Raw genomic sequence first — 18916 nt, 5'->3', positions numbered from 1 at the left:
GAAATTCATCAAACTGCGTATGTCAAAATGTGTGTTAAGTTGATGAAAAATTTTATTAGTTTATAATATTAGCTGCTTCCATTACATTCAGCGATGGAGAAAAAATAAACAATCTTACATAATAATAATATTAGCTTACATTTTTTTTCTGATAATTTATTAATCTATTAAAAATGTTGTTAACGAATAACGTTGTCATACAGTAAATGATGCTTTATTTCTTTTCTGTAGGTGTGTTATTGTTTTAAAAATCGTATCAAATTTTTATTATTTGTATTTATCGTATTAGATGTATTTTACGTGAAGCTAGAAAACCGTTTAGAAAATAATTCTACGTGTAAACTAGGTAAGTTCTTTCAAATAATAATATTTTGTAATAAGAAAAATGGTACACAAATAATGTGATTATTGGTTAACTTATGGGAATGTAATGAAGTAAACGTTTTACATTTGGACATTTTGTTTTGGCAAAAATCATTATTTTTAGGTTAGTCAAATATATTTTTATTCTTGTTATTTTAATTAAAATTAAGTACTTTATAAAAATATGTAACTAAAATAATTTGCTTTCAAGTAAGTTCCGATACACTAGAACAGGGGTTTTGCTGAATCTTTTGTAGACTAAACGTTTTATTTACGTATTTCTATTTAAAGTGCTCCACTTATTAATTATTTCGGGTATCAATATTCTAGTTTTTTTCTTTGAAGTTCTGTTTTTTGTTTAGATTTCTGTTAATAACAAAACCTTTTGCCTGTGTCTACATTTGGTGATTAATAAATTAGCTATCTATTTTAGAAAGATAAATTGCCTTTGTTGTTTAGTATGAAATACTTTACAAATATTTTCTCACTTTTCTTGAAACCTTCATTATGTTCTGCAGATCAAAGCAGAGGGTCGATTTTATGTTAGATGGTCAGACTTATTTACTTTTTTCTACAAAAATTTAGCCAAAAGTTTTGTTCTGATTTTTATTTTCATTTTTATTTTTTATTAACCGTGATAACTTACAATTGAACAACGTAATAAATGAATACAACTTTTCAAATTCACTTGTACGTGTTAGCTAAAGAACATAGCTAACGGTACATAAAAGGGTAATGATGAATGAGGCTTTCAATTATTTAATTTTACCTAATATTCAATTAATATATATAATTACAACCGCGCACGTAAACGTGACGATTGCACATTTATATAAAATTACATTCGCGGTGCGCGGTTTTATAATTTTTTTTTTTACTAAATATTTTTTATTTTAATTTAAAGCAGAAATTTAAAAAAAAATCGAATATTGTAATTAACAATAAAAATGTAATGTCGCCGCGACCGTGTCACAGAAAGCGTACTTCCTTGCTACATAATACACCAAAGGTCTTGGGTTTTATTTACGTATTAGTATCTGAAGAATTTTCCACATCTAGACTGTAACTACTTCAATAGCTAATCATCTTAAAGAAAAATAACTGAACTACAAATTAATGTAGATTATAAAAACGATTAACGAGTGATACGTAAGGATGTAATGATATGATTTCACTATTTCTAAATTTACCACATCTACAATACAAATACGCGCGTGCGCGCGCACACACACACACTCACAAACAAACAAAAACACACACACACACCCACAGTGAGAGAGACAGAGAGATTTATTTTTTATTAATACTATCAAAAAGTAATGTGTGAAGTTTATTCTGTGTTTGTTCAGATTTTAAGTTATACTTCGTTCTTATATAGTAATGAGCTATTTTAACATAGTACAAAACATTTAACCTTGTCTCATTTTCATTTTTATAATATATTGTTATCGTAACACTATTAGCAGAGACAGTACAGCAAATGACTGATGTATTGAAGGTCTCCGGTTTGATTCTCATGTTAGACACCACCACCGACAATTGTTTCAGCCAGGTTTCATACATTAAAAAAAAAAATTAACAGGTCTTGAATTCAATTCTTGACTTACAACGATCTTTTCAATAATTCCAATCGAAATAATCTTCAGAACGAGTATATGAACGGATTATATGCTATCTATAATTATACATTTTGAATTACTTGCTGTAAGTTTTTGAGAATAGAGGTCAGATAATCGAGATTTTGATAAACGTCAATCGTAGAATATATTTATTTTGAATAGATTTATTTCTTCCGTTTTCCAACGAAGGAAATTTTTGTTTAGCTTTTATTCATAATTAATTCATATAACAATCGAATTGCACAATAAAACTATGCATATTTTACGGATAAATTAAACACGGAAGTCCGGGTAATTGAGAATCGGATTAGTAAAATATCTAAGTGTTATAGTAATTGTATCATTTAATTTTTTGTAGCACGGTGATCCGAGCGGTAACGTAATCGTATATTCATTTTTTTAGGAGTAAAGCGTGGTCATTGTTCGTATGAATATAAATTTATTAAGTACAGATTATAAATAAATTTTTTTATTTTTTATTTTTACTTAAATTATCTAATAGTTTTTTTTATTACCTGATACTACAAATCGTGCTTGTCTATGTAAGAGACAGAGAGAGAGGAGAGAGAATAATCTAGCGGCGAGAGAGAGTGTATTAGTATGCAATACTAGTGAAAGGGGAGTGAGACAATTTAAACAGTATTACAACTATGGATGTTTATTTATTTATTTTTTTTACTTCAGTATTTATTCACTAACAGCTCGGAAAAAAATTACAAAAATGTGTATTTCTATGAATATAAAATATTAACACTCGGATGTTATTTTGCTGAATCGGTTACATTTTATCGTCCGATGACTCCTCAAAAGTGACCGGCATTATACTGTTGTCGAGTTCCATTAACAATATATCCCAGTCTGGCGAGCATTTTTTAAATAAATAGGTAAAATCGGTTTAAAACAGCAATATTACATCGCCTTGTTTTGCAACGGCCACATTAATTTGCTGTTATATCTGCCCCAGATTTTACTGTAGTTGCAATACATCTAAAATACCTCAGATACTAAATGTAACGGTCAGAACTGTTTTCTCTGAAAGTAATTAAATATTTATTCCAAAATGTAAACCAGTAAATTTTACGTTAATATATTATAATAGTTCTTTTCTTTTATTCTGCAGTCGAAACATTTTATTTGCTTTGCCTATGCGTGAGTGTGTGTGTATATGTACTGAAGCATAACGGACGCACACTTATATCACAGTCACAAAAAACAAAAGAGAGAATATGTAGAAATTTGTTAGTTATTTATAAATCGTTTATATTACAGAGCATGCTTACTCACTTATTATATATCTCTCTCTCCCTCTCTCTCTGCAGTATGTATATACACACACACACATTAAAACGGATGAACACGTACAAGATTTTACTATTTTAATTTTCTGATTGTTTACCGTAATGCGCTCTATTACCAGAGGATCTATGGCCATCAGTTCAGTTTTTTCGAAAGAGATATGAAGCCCTATCTTTTGTGCTAGGTTTTGAAGGCTCATGATTTGTGTTTTGGCTTCTTGAATATTATTTGCTAAAAGAGCGAGGTCATCTGCAAATCCTAGGCGATTTAGTGCGATGGAGTTTTTCTTAGTACCCATTTTTATATTTTTGGGATTTATTTCGTACCATTTTCTCATGACAAATTTAAGGGCGCAGTTAAAAAGGAGTGGTGAGAGGCCGTCTCCTTGCCTCAATCCAGTTTTTATGTAGAAGGGTCGAGAGAGTTCTCCTTTGAATTTCACTCTGGACTGGGTATCGGTTAAAGTTAATTTTATCATGTTTACGAGTTTAGGGTGAAGGCCCAGGTTTCTCAGAATATTCAGCATGGATGGTCGGTGTATACAATCATAGGCCCTTTTAAAGTCGACGAAGGTGATTATTAGTTGTTTTTTCCGTCTTTTATATAAGTCCATCATAAGTTTTAGGGATATTATTTGCTCCGGCCTCTCCATGGCCTAAATCCCCCTTGGTATTCCCCAAGTTCCAGTTCAAGTTGGTCTTTGCATCGGTTGTATATGATTCTCGACAGGATTTTGTATGTGCAATCCAGGAGAGATATGCGTCTGTAGTTTTCAGGATTAGTTTTATCCCCTTTTTTATGTAATGGATGGATGAGGGCTGTGGTCCAGTGTTCTGGAAGTTTTTCTTCGTTCCATATTTTCACGAGGCATAGATGTAGGGAAGTTTTGACTGAATAAACCGATGAGTGTTTCCAGAGTTCTGCGAAAAGCTGATCTTATCCGCTTGCTTTGTAGTTTTTTATTTCATTTAAGGCTGCGAGAACTTCTTGAATTGTTTGCGGGTTGATATTTACCGGTGAAGTTTTAACTGGAGTTTCAGTGTCAATCTCAAAAAGCTCTGGGGGGTCGTCACAGTTGAGGAGTCTATTGAAGGTTTCTGCCAAAATTTCAGCATTTTCTTTATTGGTATGGGCCATATTTCCTTTTTTTCCTCTCAGCATAAGGGTGGGTGGTTCATATCTTTGAAGATAAAAAATATATATATATATTTTTTAATTTGAATTCAAAACTTTTCGGGATTGCAGAGAAAGGCGCTACTACCCGCCATGAAGTGTGTGTGTGTGCGCGCGCGCGTGCGCTTGAGATCAATGTCAACAATTATTTCATGTTTTTTTTATTATTTTCTCATTAGGTTTTGTCGTTTCATACAAAAAAAGAAAATTCTGAAGCCTAAACTATGTACATTAAGACAAAAATAAAGCCTGAAGTTTGCAACACTTTTGCACGATAATTTTTTTTTTGTACATTTTAATACGACTCGGTCCTCCATGCTATGTTGGTTAAAAAAAAGTTATCTATCACTGTAACTACCAATTTTGTATTCGCTCGAGTATTCCATTTATTGTATGTTAAATTTTAAATTAATGTAATTATAATATGTAATGTTAAATTACATAAATTTTAAAATACGACAATATGAAAGATTAATACAATTTTGAGTCTTGTGTTTACAAAACTAATCGGTTTTAAAATAAAGCGCTGCTGAAAGGTGCCGAATCCCCAATCAGCCTTTGTATTTTTAACATGCCAAAAAAATTAAAAATAATTTTATGTCGATTCAAATTTGTTAATAGATGGAATTTGACGCGTCAATTGAGTATTTCTTTAGTACGCGGAAGACATAACAATTTTTTTGACACGCTGTCTATCTGGCAACGTCTTAGCAACGGTTGCTGTTCCATCGGAAGGGGATTCGGTCCCCCTTCATCACTTCATGTACATTCAACCGTTCAAGGTTAAACAGTTACCACTTTTAATGTGTTCCATATACTATAATTTATCACCAACGCCTTTATCAATGATTTATTTATTTTTTTTATATTCGTTGTGACCATTGTTTCGATTGAAATTATTGACAAAAATGCTTTAAGTCAGGAATTGAATTGAGACATGTTACGTTTTTTTTTTTTGTGTATGAAACCTAGCTAAACAATTGTCGATGGTGGTGTTCTAACATGGGACTCGAATCTGAGACGTTCAGTATATCGGTAGGTTTTTAAAATCTTTTATTATGAATTTATATATAGATGTCGATGTAAAAATATATTTATTTTTACAAGATACCAATAGATTGTAATTCTAATGTTTGTAATATTTCTTTTTTTTGATGAACGATATGCGGGTAAGGATTACGAACGCAAATTTGTGCCCAAAACGAAAATCAACTCGAAATCTTCAATACGTTAATCGTCGGTTTTTAATGATAATTCAAGCCAAGAATCGAATCTCTAGAATTTTCTGATTTTTTTTTTTGAGAGGAGAGCGATACTCATATGGGAATACCTTGTAATCTGAGAGGTGTCAAAGTTAAAAATGGATGCCGAGACCTTTAGTACATCAGTCATTTGTTCTACTGTTTCTCTACAAACTGTGTTAAGGTAACAATCTGTTATAAAAATGAAAATGAGACGATAAAATTTATAATATAACTTTTTAGCGGGCATCTACGGTGCGAGTTGTAGCGTCTTGGCCTTTCGTTCGGAGGTCTCTGGTTCGAATCCCGGTCAGATATGGCATTTTCACACGCTACAAGATTTAGAGTTAATTACACTACTCGATTTTTTTAAATTTCTGCTTTAAATTAAAATAAAAAATTGTAATTTTTGGCAAAAAAAAATAACTGAAGCGCGCACCCGAATGTGCTTTTATGTATATGTGGAATCATGTTTACGTGCGCGGTTGTAATTATATATATACATACTGAATATTACATAAAATTAAATAATTGAAGGCCTCATCATTTATGTACTGTTGGCTATGTTATTTAGCTAATCATGCGGGTGAATTTTAAAAGTTGGATTCATTGTACAATTGTAAGTTATCACGCTTAATAAAAAATATTTAAAAAAATCAAAATAAATTTTTGTTGCAAAAAAAATTAATAATAAATATGACCACCTAACATAAAAACCGACCGTTTTGATCTGCAAAACACATCAATGTAAGTTTAAAAAAAGCGAGAAAATATTTTTAAAGTATTTCATGTAACAATAAAGGCCATTTTACCTTTTTAAAATATATAGCTAATTTATTAATCATCAAATGCAGACACGGATAAAAGATTTTGTTATTAACAGAAATCTAAATTTTTTTTAAAAACAAAAAACAGAATTTAAATAAAATATTGACACCCGAAATAATTAATAAGTAGCAATTATTAGAGGACATTTAAATAGAAATTAAATAGAAAAAATTTAGTCTACAAAAGAATCGGAAACCTCTCTTTTAGTGTATACTAAAAGAGAAATGTATAACTTACTTGAAAGCAAATTATTTTTATTATGTGTAAAGTAATCTATACATAAATTTTATAAGAATTTTATAAGGAGCTTCAGATCAGTATATTTTTGACAACGCTACCGATGGGAATGTTTTCCTTTCTTGCTTAGCATTCATATATATATACACACAACATGCTTCACTCTCTTTTAATTATTGTATTTCATAAGATTAGGTTTTTTTTTAACAGAACAAATAATTTAAATGATTTTTTTATTTTGGTTGGTATATAATAAGTAGAATACAGCGGAATTGAGTAATACGTCACTCAACGACGCATAAAAAGAATGGCATAATTACCTTTAAAAATATGTGAAGTTATTATGTTTATAAAATATATATATTTAGAAAGCGTTAATGAAAATCATTTAGCTATATAACATTTGTACATATTAATTGAAGATGCAGAATATTCAAGTTTATTTTTATAATTAATCATTAAAAGTTCATTAACATCGGTTCTGTAAAGTAAGATATTTAATTTTATTTTGAATGAATAGTTATTACCTATTAAATAGTTCTGTAATTTCTTAAAAACGTTATCGGGAAGTAAAATGAGGCTCTTGTAAACTCGTATTGTGCAACAAAAAAAAATCTAGTTCTGTTAATTTTACAGAGGTGAATAATTATTTAGGAATGTTACTACTCTTTTCAGTACAAATAACACACATTCTTTCATTTAAACGAATGAATAGAAAACATAAAAAAAATATAATTATTTGTAACAATATTTTTATGCTTATTTATGATTGCGAAAAGTGAACATTGTTTCTCTACAAATTATTTTGTAATTTAAATACACCACTTTTCTTTAAAAATTATTCACGTAATTTGTGATAAATTGCTATAATTAAAGATTGTTAATTTTTTATCCGTTCGATGGCATAAGTATGTTTGCCTGTTAAACAGAAGGCCCCGTGTTTGATTCCGAGTAGGGTCCCTCCTAATAACGAATCAACTTTCAATGTAGTTACTGATGATTTTATTTACTGATCCGACTTAAAAATTAATATGTCTAAAATGAGATATGATAAATTTCATGTTGAAAACCTCTTTCTAACACGTGAAATACACTTGGCTTACATCAGTAAATTATATACAATAAAGTTTACTTCCCTAGTTAATGGCCAAATAACCTATATAGCCAAGCATATAACGCATTTCATTTTTATTTGTTTATTTTTGCGATTCTGGTTCCCAACTATTTAGAACTATTTGGATACATTGTCAACAGATAAAGACAGTAAATGATTATTAATTTATTTTGTAAAAATAAATTGAGTGTAAACTGAGTTCTAACATTTTTAATCTAATAAATAATTTGAATACAATAAATGGGAATTATTGTTTCAAAGATGTTATAATATTCCGTAATAATATTAATTTAAAAAATAAAAATCACTTTGTCAATAATAACAGACGTCTCATACAAAAGATATAAACTGGATGACGTTAACAACTGGATTAGGTTATGTTAAAAAAGAGTGAATATTAACTCGAGGCACTAATTGAATGCTTATGAATAATCAATCTATCTACCGACAATTTCCCGCCAGTCCAGTACTAGAGTTCCTGGCTTGATATTATTTCTCTGTTTGCACTCATGTTTGCTTGTCTTCCCCCCACTACGGCGCGACCGCCATCAACAGACATCTTTTAACTACTACTTTTAAACATTTAAGTAATGAAAAAATTATTCCATCTAATTTATTTTTTAACTCGCCATCTGTGTTCACACTGTCTGTCTTCTCCCCACCACGGCGCGACCGCCAACAACAGACATCTTTTAACGAGTACTTTTAAAAATTAAAGTAATGAAAAAATTATTCCATCTAATTTTTTTTTTTTTTTTTTAACAACTCACCATCCAGCACACAGGTTGTCTAATATTAAATTAGTTTTACTATATTGTTATTATTTATCAGACTTGACGAACTTATAATTACATAAAATATTAAAATATCTTTTATAAATGTGCACTAAAACAGCCAGCGTTATAATGACATTTTTACTTAATTAATTATATCTAACAAACTGTTATGTATGTAATCAAACTCATTTCGTACATGTCAATACAGACCTGCAAGCGCATCAATAATTTTTGTTTAGTGTCACTATTACTTTTTTTTTTCTAATCAGGAATTAAAAAAACAGGGCATCTTTTATGACATAGATTACAAAAATCATGAATGGTACGTAAGGAGGTAATGATTAATATTATTTCTAAAGTTCAAAGTTAACATATCTAACCGACTTCCATATTTTACAGTTCAGCAACATTCAATATTCAAATCAAATGGATGTGTGTGTACGCGCGTGCATACACGTACACGAATCTACTTATAAATGAACTTTAGTATACACGTAAAGCCTAATTTAATTTTATTTAGATCTTTTAAAATATAATTCTTTGTTTTTAAATAATACTTGGCTATCGATGAATGAAACACTTTAATGCAAAGATTCTATTAAGCGACATGAAATTAGATTTTGTTGGGTCTCATTTTCATTTTTATAATCTATTTTGTCACTTCCGTAATATAAAAAACAAATGATGTACTGAAGGTTTTGGGTTCTATTCTCGGCTTGGACAGTACCTTATATGTTTAATGCTTGTTTGAATATTGGCTATTAAAAAACGGTTACTCAAACGATTTTGTCCGGATTTTTTCTCAGCTTGGAGACAGTTCACATATAATATGCTTATCCGAGTATCGTCTTCAAAAAGCACTATTCATGATCTTAAAGCCCCGGGATTGACTCTTGGTCGCTACAAATAATTACTTGCGTAATGCTTCTGTCTCAGATTGCTTATATTCATGTGAATATTAATTACGGAATCGATTTGTTCTTCACAGTTCAATTTTATTTACTTAAGTATCATCTGTAAACAAGTTTGATTAATATGTTGGAAAGAACCGATTGAAACGCTGAAGGTCTCGGGTTCGATTATCAACTTAGATATCAGCTCACAAATATACAGTTTAACCAGATTAAAAAAACTAAATGTATTGGGTTCCACTGTTTGAATTAGCGATTTTTTTTTTTAATTTGCATATAAAGATAACAAATTCAAAAATAATCAGACGGTGAAAGCGAACGAAAGCGAAAAGTTGAACGTTTTATCTGATATTGTTGACTTTATTTAATTATTTTATAAAACAGCAAACTCTATTCTGGGATGTATTAACGTGGTAGCCTGTCTAACCTTGAACGTTGAACGTTTATACTAGGATGGTGGGAGGAAGGGTTACACAACATTACATAACAAAGAGACGCAGGCCAGACAGCGCGGCAATTAACGGTTATCGTCTTCACGCCCCATTACTAAAACAAATATTCATAATCTGTTCGTCATTAATAATTAATTAATTCGATTGATATCATATTAATATCTATTTTTTTTCTCTTTAATTATGAAATGAAGAGGATGTAAAAATATTGAGTCATGTTTTTATTTTCAAACGGTTTATTTTTTTAAACACAGAATCACATGTTATTAAATCAAATCAATATGGTGTTATTAAATCTATCGTATTATTTCTATAGTATTTAAAAATTTGACATTGCAATAGTTAAAATGAAATATTTGAACAGACACAGATTTAATAACTACTATGTCAGATAGTTTATTTATAGTGTGTAAATAACAAACGGAATAAAGTCGGTTTTCGGCTGTAATAACGCACTCAACAGTTTCTAAGAGGGGGTTAATAAAAAATCTCTCTCTCTCTCTCTCTCTCTCTGTGTGTGTGTGTGTGTGTGTGTGTGTGTGTGTGTAGCTTGAAGTACATTATATTAAACTATGTTCCCCTTCAGTGATCCTAAGCTTTCTATGAAAGATTTACTGTTACATTTTTTTTTTAATTTCATCCTATTTTAACGAAAATAATAAATATTTCCATCAAAACAAGTACCGTATAGTTTGAAAGTAATATCTGCGCAAGCATATGTGGTTCTTCATATTTAGTTTATTTTTTATTGCATTTATGTGCATATGTTAATATTTTTATCTCACGTATTTTCCAAAAATATTTTTTCTTTAAATCTTTTTACCCGATAGAATCGTGACACTTTCTAATTTAACCATATTGTTGCACATTCCTCAGCTTTCTATATATATATACTCACACACAAGTATATAGAAAATATATTGATGTAAAATAAAAGTATATATATTGGTTTGCTTGGCATTTCTCCCGCTACCACTCCATTCGGTCGCCCTAAAGCATAAAACCGAATGTCTGTGCCACACACGGCAACTGAACCTCGAACAGCTTAGCGACCAGTCCACCATTTTATAGCGCTTGGAGCCATAATAATTAGCTGGTGGTCAGCCGTACTCAGGGTTAGCTTCCCACGGCAATGCGGTAAGAGTTTTTTCCTTAAGTAAACTACGGATGCCGGTTGACAAAGCAACTGCATCCAGGAACACACGTTCAGACAATGCAGCCACACATATTGACTCGCCTTCTCCTTCGCCCTCCTCGAACACCGGCTCAGATAATGTTGGTTCGAAAATGGATGTAGGGGTGACCACCCGGGAGGGTATGAACCCAATCATTGAAGAGTTTTCACAAGCCGGGGGCAGGCCTGGCAGCTCTGCCCCATTGGCCCGTGCATGATGTTTTGACGGAATAGAAGGGTTGTTTTCCTATTTAGCAAACCCTAGGAGTACCAGTGCAGCTACCAAGGGGAGCTTATTGCCTCGTCTAGAATTCCTCCGAGCAGCTTTCACAGCTCTCGTGAATGGTTTCGAAAATATTGCCTCAAAGCTTAAGGAAGTAACCGTAGTTCAGAAACCGGCCCCGGCGCAGCCGCATAGGTATACTGAGGTGCTTAGAGGCATATTTAATTACTATTTGAAACTTAATATATTTTCAAATACGGTTATAAAGAATACCTGGAATGTAAAATCATTAAACGTTAGTTAAAACCATTCAGGTGGCAATTAACAGCTTAGAAAGTAGCATAGTTAAGTATACCTGATTACATTTTTGAAGTCATAACTTCTTTTTTCAGAAAATCTTTGAAATTTATTTAAAATAGTGCAATTTTAATTGGAAATAATAAGGATTAAAGCAAAGCAAATCTAATTATCAATTAGAAATTCTTATTTTTTTGTAAAAGATTATTAATTAAATTAAAAAAATTTCTATTTAAATAAATATATCGAAAATAGTTTAAAAGTATAGAATGTAAAAAACTATTAACTCAAAAATTTAAACTAAATGATTCAAGATTAATAATATAAAAAGATATCTTTAAACAATAATAGAGTTGAAGAAAAATCTAAGTACGGTAACTTTGTTGGTAGTAGTGACGTAGTAGTAAAGTAATCTTTACATTAAAAGCGTATATTGCGTAATTGTATTTGGAAGCTGATGTGTGATCAGATTCTGCTTTCGCCCCATACCATTTGGTTCTTGCTGCAATCTGTCTAAGCAACTGCATGTGTCAAAATATGTACTGTTACATTGAAGAAAAATTATATGTTTATTAATTGCTTCCCCATTATCGGTGTAAAAACCAAAAATAAAACTTATATTTTAACTTATCTAATACGTACAAGTTTTTGATACGTACAAGTTATTAATCTAGTATCAGTGTTATTAATGATTAACGTTGTCATTTTCAATAAATTGCATTATACATACAGAGCCGTAGTTAAAATTAATAAAATTCTGTAGCGTATTCGCTGTGTTAAGTAGTGTTCTATATGAATCAACAGTTTAGGAAGACTTCTACATATAATCTATGTAAGTACTTCTGATAATAATATTTTATATTAAGAAAAATAATACACTATTAAATAATGTTATTTGGACGTAGGTTAATGTTAATTACGTGAACGTAAATTTATTAGCAGAATTGTGAAAATTTAAAAACTAAACGTTTTGACATTTACACACTTATAAAGCTTTAAAAATTACCATTTTTAGCTTAGCCAAATATGTTTTTATTCTTGTAATTTAAGTTTAAACTGTATAAAATTTATATATATAGATTACTTTATAAAAATACAAAATAAAAATGCTTAAGGACCAATAAAATTGAAGAGGGGGTTGCTGATTCTTTTGAAGACTAATTTTTGTTTTTTTTAAAATTATTTTTAAATTAGAAGACTATTTTTTTTCTATTTAAATGATATAATTGCAAATTATTATTTCTTTTAAATATGAGTATTTTATTGAACTTCTGTTTTTTGTTAACAAAAACATAACTTTTATAAAACAATAAGAAAATCTTTTACCTTTGTTTCCATTTGGTGATTAAGTAGCTATTTATTTTAGAAAGGTAAATTGCCTTTGTTGTTCAGTATCAAACATTTTACTAACATTTTTTTCACTTTTATAAAACATACATTAAAAAATTAAAAGGAATATAATGTTAAAGTTGCAGAAAATATTATTTAGTTTTATATATCTTGTTAATGTATCAAAGTTAACAGTGATAACCTTTTTTCTTTGAAAACATAAACTTTTGAACAGAATTTTATGAGATTTAAAATTTTGACATATTTTTAATCGTTCCTGTGGTCATGTTCAATGACTGGTACTGCCATTGTTTCATCCTGGATTCAATTGATGTTATTATTGGCAATTTTTTTATATTAGCAAACATCTCTTTAGAATGTGGTCAAACATTATGTTGGATTTAAATGTGTATTCATTGTGGACATTGTTCTGTTTTTGTGTATATATATTTATTAAGAGTGTTGTCTTTAGTGTCTGTGTACCTTTTCTTCAGTTATCCCATGTTATTGTTTTTACCTTTTTGTACATTAGTTCATACCATCCTGTTTTTTCTTAATTTTCTTCATGTGAGTGGTCTCATAAAGCCATTTCTTCTTTGTTTTTTGTGTTGCTCTTCTTAATTCATTATTCAGTTTTCTCCGTGGTCTCTTATCTTCATTATATTTCTTGTAAGACGAAGAAAAAGATAATAAGTCGGTAACCTTGGCTTCCTTAACCTACCGATGATTAGTGTTTTATTGTTTTTTATGGGATTTTTCATATTCACACTGAATTCATTTGCTCTTTGGCCTTTATTTATTTCCTTCGATAAAATAAATAAAAGAAAAGTAAATAAATACTTGTATTAAGAGCCTTTTCACAAACATTTAGATATAAAGTATTTTTACTTAATAGCTTTTTCTGATTTCATGAAGAAATACGGTTAACTTCTTCAGTTACATTGATAAAGCTATGTTTTAAAATCATATTTATTGTATTTGATTCATTTAGATTATTTATTTTTATCTTTTGAATCAAATCTTATCTTTCAGTACTTAATATCCCAAACAAGCTGTTTATTAGTTAACCGGTTTATTATAGTCTATAAAATTATTATTAGTCTGTAAAATTTCACATATTTATTAGCCTAATTGTGTTTATCATTTTACAGCATTAAATGTATAACTGTGAACCTATTTCAAAAATAAAGTAAACCGATTTATTTTAAGCCAATTAAATGTCAGTCACAATATATAATTAATTATCTTTTTTTTTTAACCGTTTTAAATAATGTTATTGAACTTTTCATTTTATTTTTGTTAAGGATGTCTTACATTTTCTTTAATTTTAATTATTTACATCAGCTAGTAAAATTAACTATTTCAGAAGCATATTATTGCAAATTACCATTATACAACCAGTGTTACAATGCATATTACTTAGTCCTAGAACAACCACGAAAAAAACAAAATATGACAGCAAACAGTCGTATTATAATATAATATTGATTAATAAACAGTATGTACCACTTATGTTGTCAAGAGCAAGAAAAATACAATATTTGCACTAAACCACAGTTAATTAATTATATTCTATTAAACGATATTTAAAATAATTCATCAACATCTTCCTATTAGTATTTTAGGATATGATAAAATAACAATTTTAAAAGTCTTAATTATGAAACATTTGTGCATATATATTACAAACAATAAAATCATCATTATAATTAAAAGTGAATAATGATAATGTCTTACTTATTATGCTTCAGTTTCCATTTTTAACAAATGACTGGCCTTTTTAAATATCTCTCCATCAATTTATTTTCAACAAAATTGTAAGATTTTCTTTTACAAAAGTAATAAAACCAAAACGGTTGTAATTATTACTTTAGTTAATAAACTCTGAATTATGTTTATTATTGTTTGAGGTGTACAAAAAGTTGTACTTAAATTATTTGCATTTCCATCTTCTAAATTTGTATTTTGTATATACTTGATATATTTAGCATCTTCATTAATTTGTCTTACTTTTATTTCATGTATAAAAGTTATTCTTTTATTTAGAGTGTTGTGGGAGGTGTCTGAAAAATTTAGACCGATTCAGGACATCAACATTTAAAAAAAAGTTCATGTGGAAAAACAATCCAAATCACTTAATTTTCCCTCTTTCTACCATTTTTTTTTTTCAATAAAAATGTATATCTTAAGAATGATTGTAATAATTTAATAAAATTTGGTGTATGTGTACTCAATAACATCTTCTACTAAATAATTAACTTTGAAAATCCAAAACGGCAGCCTTTAGTTTCTTATCATTAATAGCCCCATAGATATTTGTTTTATTGAATTATGTTGTATTAAATTAAAATTAAGCCTCTTATTATAAACAAAATTGAAATAATTTATTTGTTCAGATTAATCGCCAAACATTTTCACTTTTATTTGTTTAGATTCACTTAAACAATTTCATCTGTAACAGGTAAAATCGTTTAAGCGGATCGTAAAATTATGTAGTCTTAAGATTTTGCACTTGTTTTACTAAAAATAAAAATAATAATTAATTATTTTAAATTCGCAATAGTGAAGGAAGAGAAAATGAGCACAAATTGTCAGACTTCAAATTTTGCAGGACATTTTCCTAGGATGTTACCTAGGAAATTCAGAGTATTTTCCTAGGTTGTTTTGTTTATTCTAGAGACATTTTTTAGTAAATAGATTTTTTAAATGTACGAATGACAAGTTCCAGCTGAAATAACTGTGGTCTGCAGTTGACACTCATTCATTTTAACTAAATCAGGCGTGAGAAATACCGATAAGAGATATTACTCTTACTTCGCCCATTATTTCTGTTAATAAACATAATCCTTAATAGATAATATCTGAATAGTAAAAAGCTTTTTGAAGTTATAATTCAAGGAAGAATAAGTCGATCCAACTAAAAAAGAAAACCAGATAATTTAAAATAAGTCCATATTAAAAGAAAAAACAGTTTATATTTAATTATATGAGTATGTAAAGTATGAAGTAATTAGCCGTTTAGCCAGAACCTGGAACCTTGAGGCTCAGGTCAGCCCAGACAAATCCTGGAGCCAACTCAGGGGCTCCTCGGGCTTCCTGGGGCTTTGAGGCCTACCCTATAGCCACAAAGCTTGCTTTGGTCACCATTCCCATCTACCTAGAGAGCTCCATCCCTGAACCGTGCAGTGTACGTTATCTTCATGGTTGTGAGAATAATACCGATAAATAATAATTATAGTATTCAGGCTGTATAGAAACCTGAAAAAGAAACTAAATTACAAAAGATAGAATAATAATAACTACGGTAACTAATGCGGTACAAATACCCAGTTACAATTTTGAAAATCATAAAATTGTGTGGAGAGTTATTATAATAGCATCCCATTGCACCTCCCAAAACAGTGCCCCAGGAGCATTCCATTTGTTACCAGTTGATGGTGAAGATTGGTCTAGCCTCTCACCAGGTGTTTGCGTACCTCATCACTCTAGCCTCACGCACAGTTCCCACAGGAAGCCCATTATTGTTAAACAGAAATTATTTTAATTTATTTAATATTATTTTATTTTATTTAATGTAAATTTAATTCTATTATTTTTATAAAAATATAATTAGATTGATTTGAATCATTCAGTTCAAACCCAGTTTACACAGTGATAGAAACGCAAACACGCGTTTGAGTTTGCAAAAATAAAATATATATATTTTAGTTTTGAGATCTTTCGAGATGAAATATCTAAAAACCTTCTCATGCCAAGAAACATGGCTAAAAATTTGGTTGCGATTGATCAAGTAGTTTTTTTTGTTTATCCCAAACAAGCAAAAACCCTCTTTCTCTTATATAATAGTATAGATTTATAGATACCCATTAATTTTGATTTTACGTAGTCTGTTATGGTTACAAACTTCTTTTTTTTAAAGTCATTTTAGATCACTTCACACAAGCAATAGTAGAGTTGAAGAACAGGGTGTTTGCAGTCATTCGCATACTATTTCTTATTACCTATCCAAATATAATACTCAATATAAATATTCATGTTGAAAGGAATTAATCGGTTGAGAATAAATAAACAAAATGTAATTATTTACCAAGAAAAATCCTATTTTGCCATATTTCAACTCATCACAGTTAGAAAACCTTGTGAAATAGTATAACTGTAATTTAGTCTAGGACATTTGTGATCACTATCTTTGGATCACTTCAGGAAATGTCTTTCAGCATTTTCTGATGTATTTTGGCTGTCAGATCGGTAGATATATGAGGTTTGTAAGTTCAGAAAAACTTTTTATTTACAATCCAATTATACATGGACTCTATCACCTTTGAAATAATTCTCTTGGGAAGCCATGCGACACTTCAAATGGTTTTTCCACTCTTCATAACGGTGTGGGAACTCAGAAACCAGAATATCCTTCAGATAGTCGGTTACATTTTTTAAAATGTTTTCTACTGTTCAAAAATGCTGTCCTTTGAGATGCTTTTTAAAGTCGGGGATAGGAAAACGTTGCAGGGAACAAGTTAGGTGAATAAGGTGGTTGAGGAACTACAGGAATGCTTTTTTTTTGTCAAAAACTCATTAAGTGTGACAAGGTGCATTCTCATGATGCAGCATCCAGTTGTTTTTGATGGCTGGTTTCATGCAAGCAACTCTTTTCTGCAGTCTTTCAAGAATTTCTTTGTAAACATATTGATCTACTGTCTGTCCTGTAGGCAAAAACTCCTTATGGACAATGTCATTACTATTGAAGAAACAAATTAGCACGGTTTTGATTTTTGATCTGCTCATTTTTGCTTTTTTGGGACACGATGAGTTTGAAGTGTGCCACTCCTTGCTATGGCATTTTGTTTCTGGGTCGTACTCAAATATCCAAGATTCATCACCAATAATAACATATTTTTAGAAAATCAGGATCGGTTTCAATTCGCTCTAGAAAATCACGTCACACTTCCACCCTGTTGTTTTTCTGTTCAACAGCGAGGTTTTTTGGGACCGATTTTGCACAAACTTTTTTCACGTCCAATTCGTTTGTCAAAATTTGACGGACTATGATATGCTTCAAATTTAATTGTTCTGCAATCATTCTGACGGTTAATCGCCGGTCGTACCATATCATGTCTCTGATTCGCTCTACATTATCGTCACTTTTTGACGTTAAAGATCTTCCAGAGCGTGGATCGTCCGCAACTGATTCTCGGCCATCTGAAAATGCATTAAACCATCTAAAAACTTGGGCTCGTGTCAGAACGTCATCTCCATATGCCCTTTTCAATTTTGGTAATTTTTAGTAGCATTCTAACAGAGTTTAACGTAAAACTTGATCGGAGAACGTTGCTTATAATTAGTATCACTCATTTTTGTAACACAACAAAAACTCGTTTCACAAAACTTTCTTTACGTCTCACGGGGCAACAATAAACTAAAGGTATTAATACCTAATATAAATCAGCTGTTCATATAATTATGTGTTTACTAGTAACTTGAATTTACTAGAAACTTGTTTACTAGTAACTTTATTTCAGGTCGACCGTCTCTGAGGTGTTTGGTTAATTGAAACCCGACTGAATATACCCAATTTGAATATAGTATTCAAATCCGTTTAAAAGTAACCTGCCTTTACTAGGATTTGAACTTTAGAACTCGACTTCAAAATCAGTTGATTTGCGATGACGAGTTCACCACTAGACAACCCCGAGGGGTAGGTGCGCGGTAGGCCTGAGTCTATTTAAGACTACACGTTTACCGGTTCACTTAGCAATCCTTTGCAATTTTTGTTACACCCCAGTCTTGCCAATGACTTTGTCATTGGCAATTGTCATTTGTCGCTTATTAAAACATTTCATCACAAAACTTTGTTTCACCGCAGTATATCGCATTAATGAAGGA

The 18916-nt window shown here is 30.1% G+C and overlaps 1 pseudogene; it reads left to right on the top strand.

Moving 5' to 3' along the window:
- The first annotated feature begins 182 nt into the window (after positions 1-182).
- The window catches only part of LOC142333011 (dynein axonemal heavy chain 10-like), a 113303-nt pseudogene continuing 94569 nt past the window's right edge, over positions 183-18916 (top strand).

The sequence above is a fragment of the Lycorma delicatula genome, chromosome 12, assembly GCF_047948215.1.
Source record: "Lycorma delicatula isolate Av1 chromosome 12, ASM4794821v1, whole genome shotgun sequence".
NCBI classification, from domain to species: domain Eukaryota; kingdom Metazoa; phylum Arthropoda; class Insecta; order Hemiptera; family Fulgoridae; genus Lycorma; species Lycorma delicatula.
Note: the sequence above shows the minus strand (reverse complement) of the source record. Positions and strands in the feature narration are given on the sequence as shown.